This window comes from Meleagris gallopavo, chromosome 11 (assembly GCF_000146605.3).
Source record: "Meleagris gallopavo isolate NT-WF06-2002-E0010 breed Aviagen turkey brand Nicholas breeding stock chromosome 11, Turkey_5.1, whole genome shotgun sequence".
In the NCBI taxonomy this organism is placed as follows: domain Eukaryota; kingdom Metazoa; phylum Chordata; class Aves; order Galliformes; family Phasianidae; genus Meleagris; species Meleagris gallopavo.
In genome coordinates, this window is record NC_015021.2 from 9,956,754 (window position 1) to 9,966,033 (window position 9,280).

At 48.6% G+C, this 9,280-nt stretch overlaps 1 long non-coding RNA gene across 1 annotated transcript; it reads right to left on the reverse strand.

Moving 5' to 3' along the window:
* Nucleotides 1-622: 622 nt before the first annotated feature.
* Nucleotides 623-8,559, reverse strand: LOC109369367. Its single transcript, XR_002118340.1, has 5 exons — nt 8,504-8,559; nt 2,002-2,631; nt 1,474-1,577; nt 1,315-1,372; nt 623-1,010 (listed from the first exon to the last, which is right to left on the reverse strand). It is a non-coding gene; the product is annotated as an uncharacterized LOC109369367 (long non-coding RNA).
* Nucleotides 8,560-9,280: the final 721 nt, after the last annotated feature.

Genomic DNA, 9,280 nt, shown 5'->3' on the forward strand with positions numbered 1-9,280 from the left:
AGAGACACCGTGCAGAACACAGCCTGCATCTATAGGACATCCTCTGTGCGCATTTGTGGTATTTCTTACTCAGCACCACCCAGCCCTGAGGAACAACACTCATAGAAATGGGGGCACCCATATGGTGCAGCCCTCTGCATGGGCAGGTGTAAGGGAGCAGGTCACCACCTCATGCTTTAGGCAGGGGGATGGATGTGTCAGACCTCATCAGCCCCAATCTTCATCCTCACACCAGCCAACACGAGGTGGGAAGTAACCACGCTCTCCAGGAGGATAATCACTACAAGAAATACAGATTCCTCTCAGCTCCAATAATGAGCATCAGCTTTACACGCTGAAGCTGAAAAGTTTACAGCCCCAGTCGAACTTCATTTTTATTCTGCTCCTTCCACCTGGCTGTGATGCTGCATGATTGCCAGTGAGCACCCTGTCTCTTATTACAGTGATGGGTGTTTTTACCAAACACTTCTCCCACAGATGAATATGCTCATTATTTTCCAAACTTGGTGATGATTCTATTTCTTCCACAGCCCTCTCTTTTTTTTTTTTTCTTTTTTTTAAATAATGAGGAGGGCAATAAATGTTTTCAGATCAGGGGATGTCAGCCCAGGAAACCTCTAGCACTGGGAAAGCTGTCTGTACCAGAACAAGGTGACACATGAACGAGTCCAACATGTCTTGCTGTCTCCTGACAGCCCCTGAGAGGGGGAATATCCCCATGGGGCTGCCTTACAGCATGGCTTTAAAGTGAATTACAGCAGCCTGCAAGGACTAGTATGGCCCCAATGCTCTGAGCAGCACTGACCACAGCCGGTGGGCACCACTTGGGTTACCATTGCAGCACGTAACACCACAGGGGCAGAGAGCACCAAAGCTGCCTGGGTAGGGTCAGACCACAGCTGGGGTAAGCCCCAAAAGTCCCCAGTCACAGCCCCTGCAGAAGGAGATGGGGAGATCTTCACGCATTTCCTCTGAGCCAAAGACAGCAGGTGGGAGAGTTGAGATCCTCTCTGAAATAGAAAGGATATTCACTGTGGCCTCTCATGTAAACCCAGTGCTCAGCACAGAGCTGACATCCCAGATACCCCATGTCTGGGAAGCCTCAGTCCTTGTCAGCAGCACAGAGAAAGGGATAAACGATCTGAGCTCAGAAGTGCAGAGCAGGCTGGTAAGGAAAGGGGGAAATCTTTTATTGGAACAACTGATACAGCCAGGAAAGATAAATAAATAAAATCACAGACAGTCTCTCAGGCACGTGAGCTCTGGAACACAAACAGCAACTTCCAAGGAAAGTACCAAAGCTGAACTGTTTACCTTGAGACCTTGCTGGGAGCCCAACACCCCTTTAGTGGTAATACAGCCCTCCTCCCTGCTGCAGGAAACAGAATTTTTCTTAATGACATGTTAGGCATGGAGGAACCCAGGGGGCTGTCCAGGGCTGGGTGAGGGGCTCGAGGTGAGGAGGGAACTGACCACCAGGGCTCAGCTTGTGGGCTGAGCTCAGCAGTAGAACTTCTGGGTTACTGACATCAGTCCAAAGCTACACGTGATGCTCTGTCAGATCCAGCAGCTGTGTTCTGTAAACAAATGCTCAAAAGTGTTAATTTCCCATTATTATTCTCAAGCAGTTAAATCATCATAGAATCACAGAATGATTTGGGTTGGAAGGGATCTTACAGCCCACCTAGTTCCAACCCCTGCCATGGGCTGCTTCCCCACCAAGTCAGTCATTCATGTTGGAAAAGACCACTAAGATCCCACAGTCCAACCATCAGCCCATCACCACCATGCCCACTAAACCACAATTCCAAGTGTCACATCTACCCTTTTCAAGGCATCAAACAAGAACCAGGTAACTCCCCCCCTGCCCTTCCCACATGCACTGATGGGTCACTTCAGTTGAACATATTCACCCAAATACAAAGCTGTGAGCAGATAGCACTTAAGACCCATCAAAGATCCAAACAGCAGACAATTTCTCTTGCTACAAAGACTCCATACCTCTTCTCCCCATTCACACAACCGTTCTCAGCATCTCCAGGTGAAGCTACAGGTGTGGGTTGGGATACTGTAAGCACCAAGGGCGACTTGTTGCCAGTGACACACTCCCAGTACAAAGATTGGGCTCTAAGAACACTGATCGCCAAGCATTGACTGTCAGAGCCCTGAAGAAATCATCCAAAATAATCTGGGTAGCCTCCAGATCAGTCAGGGAGGTTTTGTGTGTTGTTTAGATCCTAAATTGCTGGAGATGACCACAGTAGTCAGAGATGCTCCATGGCAATAAGAGCTGATCAGTAGATGCTCATCCACCTCAAATCCAAGACCCTCAGTAGGCCAGTGGCTGCAGATGCCATCTATAAAACATAGCTTTGGACTGAAGTGGTGAAACAAAATCTAAACAGTCAGAACAATGCCCAGAGCTCACACAGGACAGTTGTCTCAGATGCCACATTCTGGTGGGGACACTGATGATGAGTCCCCATCAGTAACAAGGTTAGGTCTCCAGCATTCATTCCTGGGCTGCAGAAGTTATTCCTCCTTCGGAGCAGCAGGGCTCTGGCCCTCAGCCATGCCATGAGCATCCTACCTGGGCATCATATGAACCTCCTGCCCAGTCAGACTGTGAAACTGATATACAGAGCCAGCATAGAGGGAAGAAAAAAAAAATAAAAAAAAAATCACTGCTGGATTCTGAAACACATCAAGCAGATCAGCAAAGTGCTTGGGTAGAGAAGACCCCTAATGCCTTGCAACAACTGGAGAGCCACTCAGCCTAGATGGAGGATGTAGTCTTATTTGGACAGAAAAACTGCTCAAGATGGATACAACGACTAGAAACAGGATCTGGTGTTGCAAAAAGTGTTCCTGGCTTGTTTCCTGTGTGCCCTCTCCCCCCCTGCCCAGCCCAGCCCTACTCATTATGCCGTAGCATCCTGACTCCAGCCTCAGCCTTCTTGGCAAACACATCCCCATGCAGCAAACCCAACTTTGGGGAAGTTTCAGGAAGTAGTTTGGGGGGGATGGTACAGATTCTATGATCATGGCTGGAGGAAATTATTATATTTTTAATTGAATTTTTGTGTGTTATGCTCAGATACTACAGTAGTGGGTCCTTTATCAATTGTTAACACGAATACTAATGAATACTAATGCTAATCATTTGTTTCTGGAAACAAATGCACAGATATTTGATGGAAAAGTCTCTCTGAATTTTAACGCTAGAAATAATGAAATGCATCAGAATCCTGTGGTGCCAGCAGACAAAACCCTACAGTTACAATATGGTGACACTGAACGTGAGCTATGGAGGAGTCATTGCCCACATTTACGTAGGTTGCTCCACAAGTAGTGCCTCCTATTTATTTCCATGCAAAAGACAACAGCCACAAAGAACACTATTTGCAAGAGCAAATTCTCAGCTACAAAACACCGTTTTTCCACATAGTCACCACCATTAGGTCTGCATTTTCACTAATGATTAACATACGGGTGGGAAGGTGCAACCCCTACTGCCATACCACCAACACCTGCCTGTGATGCTGTGGGCCAACATAATTAAGTAGGAAGCATTAGTTCTGAAGCAGCCCTTGTAGCAACTGATGCAGTCATGCCAGGGCCCAGATATTGTTCTCTCACCACCCCTGAGGGCAACCACCCTTACCCAGGCAAGAGGAGCAGCCAAAGGGTCTCCTCTAGTGTCCATCCCATAGGGCAGGGCTTGGCACACCCATCAGTGCCCACACCAGAGCAATGCTTGCCACTCAACTTGCATGAAGCCCATCTCTCCAGTAGTTACTGGCTCTTTACGAGGTTGGGAGATGAAAGCAAGCTTTATTTTCAGCCACTCACCCCAAATGGGAAGGCATGTTGCTAACCCTTTCCTAACCCTCCAGATAGGGATTTTGTGGGGAATAATTTCGCCAGCAGGAGATTCCAGAAACTGCAATTAACAAAAGACTTGGATGAAGCACGCCTTATATCTTGTTCCAGATACAGTCACAGAGGTTTTATACAGGGGTGGGGGAAGGCAAACGTTTAAGGGAGGGCCTGCTCTGGAGTACACCCAGTCTGCAGCACCTGCAAGTTTCACCCCCAGGATAAATAACTGAGATATCTCCGTCACTGGGGCTGCTCAAATTATTCATAGCAAATAAATTACCAGGTGCATTCAGCCTGTTGTTCACCCCTCCTTCCTTTTCCTACACTCTCATGAATCACTTGGAAATAGATTCTGATTTCTGCAAGAGTGTCTATTAGTCATAATAAAGAGACGTGGCACAGCTCCTGTGAACACATGTGGCCAATGGGCTGTCAGCAAGTAGTTGTTACAGGTCTGGTACCTCCACCTGACCGGTGATTCAGGCTGTTTGCTACTGGTTCCGAGCCCCAATTGGTGACGAGACTTTTTTTTGGTTTTAAATCCTTTTTAGTGAGAGATGGGAGTGAGGAAGGACGACTGTGGAGATGCCCAGCACAAGCATGCTCTGCCAGGCAGGAATTCCTCACACCTCTCACAAACATAGAATCCTTAATATTGGAAAAGGCCCTTCAGATCCCCAAATTCAACCCCAGCCCACCCCACCACGTCCACTGACCACATCCCTCAATGCCCATCTCCACAGCCCTGAACACCTCCAGGGATGGTGACCCCCACCTCCACGTGCAGCTGTGCCAACGCACATATGAGTAAAGAGTGGGGATAGAGGTCCTCGTGCATGAACCATCACACCAAAGCAGTTGGTGTTCCTGGGCAGATACATGGGTATATATATCCCTCATACACCAACGGCTTCAGGCCTGGTCACCAAGAAGCTATGCAGCACGGAAGACCAGCCTCACTGTTCTATCTGAGCCCCTGCAAGTTTTCCCTAACAAATAAGCATCTCATGCTTGTCCCAGTGGACATCCAGGATCCCAGTGGTCATGGAGGGAAACAAAACTTGTTACTGTTAGAACACAATTTGCACTGTATACAAATGGAGAGTTAAGGGGAGGTGGGTGGGAAAAGAGGAGGAGAAGGAGGTGCTGTGTCTGGACTTCCTTCACCACGGTCAGGTTGCAGGGGACGGGAGACTTGTTTGATTACCAGCCAAACAATGAGCAGCACTATTCAAACACATTCAATTACTGTTGTTATTCAGTGGGCAGAGGCCAACATAAGAATGAAAATGCAGAAGGAGCAGAGAGGTTTTCGCCTGGGAAAGCGTGTAGGAGCCTTGTAACACCCTGCTCTGAAAAGGGATTTAATCAACAGCAACAAATTTGCAGGGTGAGGAGAGAGAATGAGTGCATTGTGCACAGCACTGACTTCTCACACTTCCTCCAACACAGGGCATGCTGATAACCCCCCAGCCAGGACTGAAATCAGGCTGCCCCATGCATTTAAACCCAGCCCTGGGCCTTATCCAAGAGAAACATCTCAGTTTCCCTTTGATGCTCTGTTTCTGTCAAGATCTTGAGGCATCTGGAGATCAAACCATCTCCCAGCCCTACCAAATATGGGTCAGAGAGGCCACTCCGCTGTTTTATCAAGCTCCTTGCTCCTCTTCCATGGCAGCCCTGCTTGGTGTTGGTTTTCACATGGCTTCCTGCACTGGTAGGTCACAGAACCACAGAATGGTTTAGGTTGGAAGGGATCTTTGGAGGTCACCTGCTCCAAACTCAAAATGTCAGGTTTTAAGACCAAAGCAGCTGCCGTTGCACAGTTTTACCAGAATAAAGGTAGCCTTGTACCACATAAGCTTTGTGCCTCCCCTGAGGATGCTGTGGTACAAGCAACAACATAAGGACACATTGCATCCTCAGTCTGGAGCTCATTCTGCTTTCTTTCTGCTAGCATCACTCATTTCTCCATCCATTGGAGTCTCTGGGTCCCAGCTGAGTGCCATCAGAAGGGGCCCTGGCTCCTCAAAGCCTCTCAGTATGGAGGACATCCATCATGCATGAGGTTGGGACCCCAAAGTGAGGAGTCTCCCCGTTAAGACAAAGTGGAGCTCAGTTTTGTTTCTGCACATATGTTGCTTTTCAGAGCTGGGTTCCCAAAACAGACTCCAAATATTAAGGGGGGGGGGGGGAAGAAAGAAAAAAAGAAGGAAATCTTCCTTCTTGTGTGGGTTCTTCTCATCAGCTCCTGGTGTTGGAAGCATCCCAGCACACAGCTCCCACAGGGCTGAAGGTGCTGATGAACCCCGGGGGAAGGCAGCCTGGCTGCCTATCCCCGCACTGCCCCAACACGTGTGTGAGCAGAGTATTTTCACCAGTTTACAGCTCAGGATTCTTTTCCATTTAGTCAGTCCTGGTTGAACATTTGATCGCTTACTGACAGGAATCGCAGCCCAAAGCCCTTCCCTCTGACTCATGCAATGCCTGCCAGCACTGCATTGGGCTGCCTAGGTCACATGCATTCACTTCTCCTGGGCAGGACCTCAGGATCAGAACTAAAGTAGGATGGGAACACCCAAGAGCACAGGGAAGACAGAATTCCAGGGAATTCAGCGCCTTGACCCCATTATTTTGCTCCTGGGAGCTGATCCCTCTGCACTACCTGGAGAAGACGAGCAGAGCCAGTTTGAAATGAAAGGACTCCTGGGTGAGTTCCTCCAGCCAAGTCAACCTGGTGGCTCCAGCTGAAGGCTTATGTCATCTCCTGTCAGAGTGGCTTTTCATGTATTTGTCCTTTCTCCAAAATTTGGGGCGAACTTACATAGCCCTAGATTGATACTATAATGGCATCCTGTTTTGTTTTCTTCCTTTTTTATTTTCTTCCTTGAGAACTTGCCTAATTTCTAAGGCAAGATGCTGCCCCTTTTTTTTCCCCCCCCCCTGTTGCTGTCACACAACATTTGTATTTCAAGCCCTATTCCCTTGGAAGGACTTCTTATTCTAATGCAGAAAATTTCAAGGATGCAAATACATTTTCTGTTTCCCTTGCAAAACAGGAATGTTTCTCCTGTGGAAATTTTCCATTAAAAAAATAATAACAACAACCAAAGCACGAGCAATATTCCACCTTTTGGATTCTGAAATAGATCTGGAGCCATGCCTGAGGAAAAGGAGGGGAAGGAAAAGAGGAATGCCATAGAATGCCTTTATAAAACACCCTCACTCCCACGGGGTGCAGCATGGGCAGGTCCTGGCTGCTCCGAAATAGCTCTGTGCTATTGGAGTGAGAGGACCAGATCGCAGCCTGCCTCACTGATCAGCAGCAGGGGAAGGGCAGCCAGCAGAGAAACCCTATGGAGGGAGAGAGGTTGGGGTGCTCTGCCTGGGAATGCAGCCATTGGAGGGCAGGTCGATGAAGTAGAGAGGAATCCTAAAGTTTTCATTAGAAGAGTGCAAATCACTGCTCAAAGCCCTCCCCTCTCTGACCCCCCATCCAAAAGTGGCTGATGCAGCCTGGCTGCCTTCAAATTTGATCTTTGTGCTCAAGTGTAGCTGAATCCAACTGGAAACAAAGCAACCATTTCCTTGGTCCAAAAGGCCTATCTGACCTCCTTATTTCTGTAAGGCCAGAAGTACCCCTAGAAGAATCATAGGATCATTAAGGTTGGAAAGACTGCTAAGGTCAACAAGTCCAACCATCAACCCGCCCCCACCACATCCATTAAACTACATCACTCAGTGTGACAGCTACCCTTTTCTTGAACACCTCCAGGGACAGAGACTCCACCAATTCTCTGGGCTGCCTGTGCCAATGCCTCAACATTCTTTCAGAGAAAAATTTCTCCCTAATACCCAACCTGGTATCCAACCAAAAGGTGCAGGCAACCTGGTCTGCGTTAGCCAGGATGGGATCTCTGAAGTACAGGGAATGTTGTTTCAGTGCTGAAGATGCCAAACCAAACTGGATCCAGGACCATGGGCTTCTGCTCTCTACAAGATCACATCTCCAGCAGTACTCACCAAGAGAAGGTGACCACTTCCAATGGGCACAAGCAGAATGAAGCAAGATGCCCATGATGGGCACAGGAATCAGGCTTTTTCCTTGGCTGTGGGAGCAAATGCAGAACCACCCGAGTCTTTCATGGATTTTCCACCACAGCAGTTGAAGCTGACAAGTTGTGACTTTCCTGCTGTTTAACTGGTTGCTGTGCAGTGGGTGCAGAGCTGCCTTGGGGCTGGGGCATTCCATACCCCATGGGATATGAGATGCAGCATGTTTCCTACTTGTATATGTATGGAAGTCTTAAAAACCTGTCTTTAAAGCTTAATGCATAGTGGGGATGAGTGAGGTGGGAAATGCTTTCCTGCTTTTTCCCTGCTCAACAAGGAGACTCAGGCTGGCTCTTGCTATGCCCAGCAGACCCACTTTACCTCCTGCCACTAAGAGCTCACAGTGTGCAGCTACAGGGTCCCCAAGGAGGACATAAGGGAGACACAGGAAAGAGTTAACAACAGATCGTAACAACCAGAAAGATCAACGTGATGGAACAGTGATACAAGAGGTGTAACAACAAAGGAACCAGCACAATGGAAAGGTGTTACAAAGAAAACTGCTCACCTGTCTCTGAAGATCTAGGCTTGCAATAGAAACTCCACAAGGGAGGGATCTCCAACCAGAGATCCTTCCCCAGTGGCAGCCAGCCCTTAAATGAGGTCTAAGAGAGGTGCAGCCAGGCTCCACCCCTTGCAGTCACACAGCTGAGTTGCTTTCACCTGTGCTCCCAGGGCTGACCGGCTCCTTTCCCCAGGTGCTCAATCAGTGGCTCAGGCCTGGACTCAACAGTTCCCATACACAGATAAAACGTGAGCTTGCTGTGTGACAAGAGTGTGGAGCAAGGATGCCCTGTGTGCTGGGATGCCTCTGGTCCCTTCTCAGAGGGTGCTCAGCCCCAGAGCATTCTCAGGGCTGCTCCTTTCCCACTCCTCCTGCTCAGACCATGGCAGAAGGAGGACGTCCCTCACATGAAAATCCATCTGACTCCGTGTCTCGAGTCTTCTTCTTATTTATTTCCATCTGGGTGACACGGCTGATCTCCTGCTGCACTTCAGCCTGTTTTCCTCGTCCTTTTTAGAGACTCTTTAATACTTTGTATTGTTCGTGTTTTATTTTATCTTCTTATTTATTTCCCTCTAACGCCGACCTTCTTTCATCTCCCTAAGACTTTCTTCCCTCCGCTCCTGCCCGAGTCTCCTTTTAGCTTCTTATTCTTCGCCGTAAGCCCCCGTTCCCTCTCTCTCCTTGTACCGGATCAGTGTAGGCTTCATGCTCGTCACCCAGCCCGGCTCTGCTCGGCTCCCTCTGCCCAGGAGAGGGCAGTGGCGCAGCAGCCCAGCG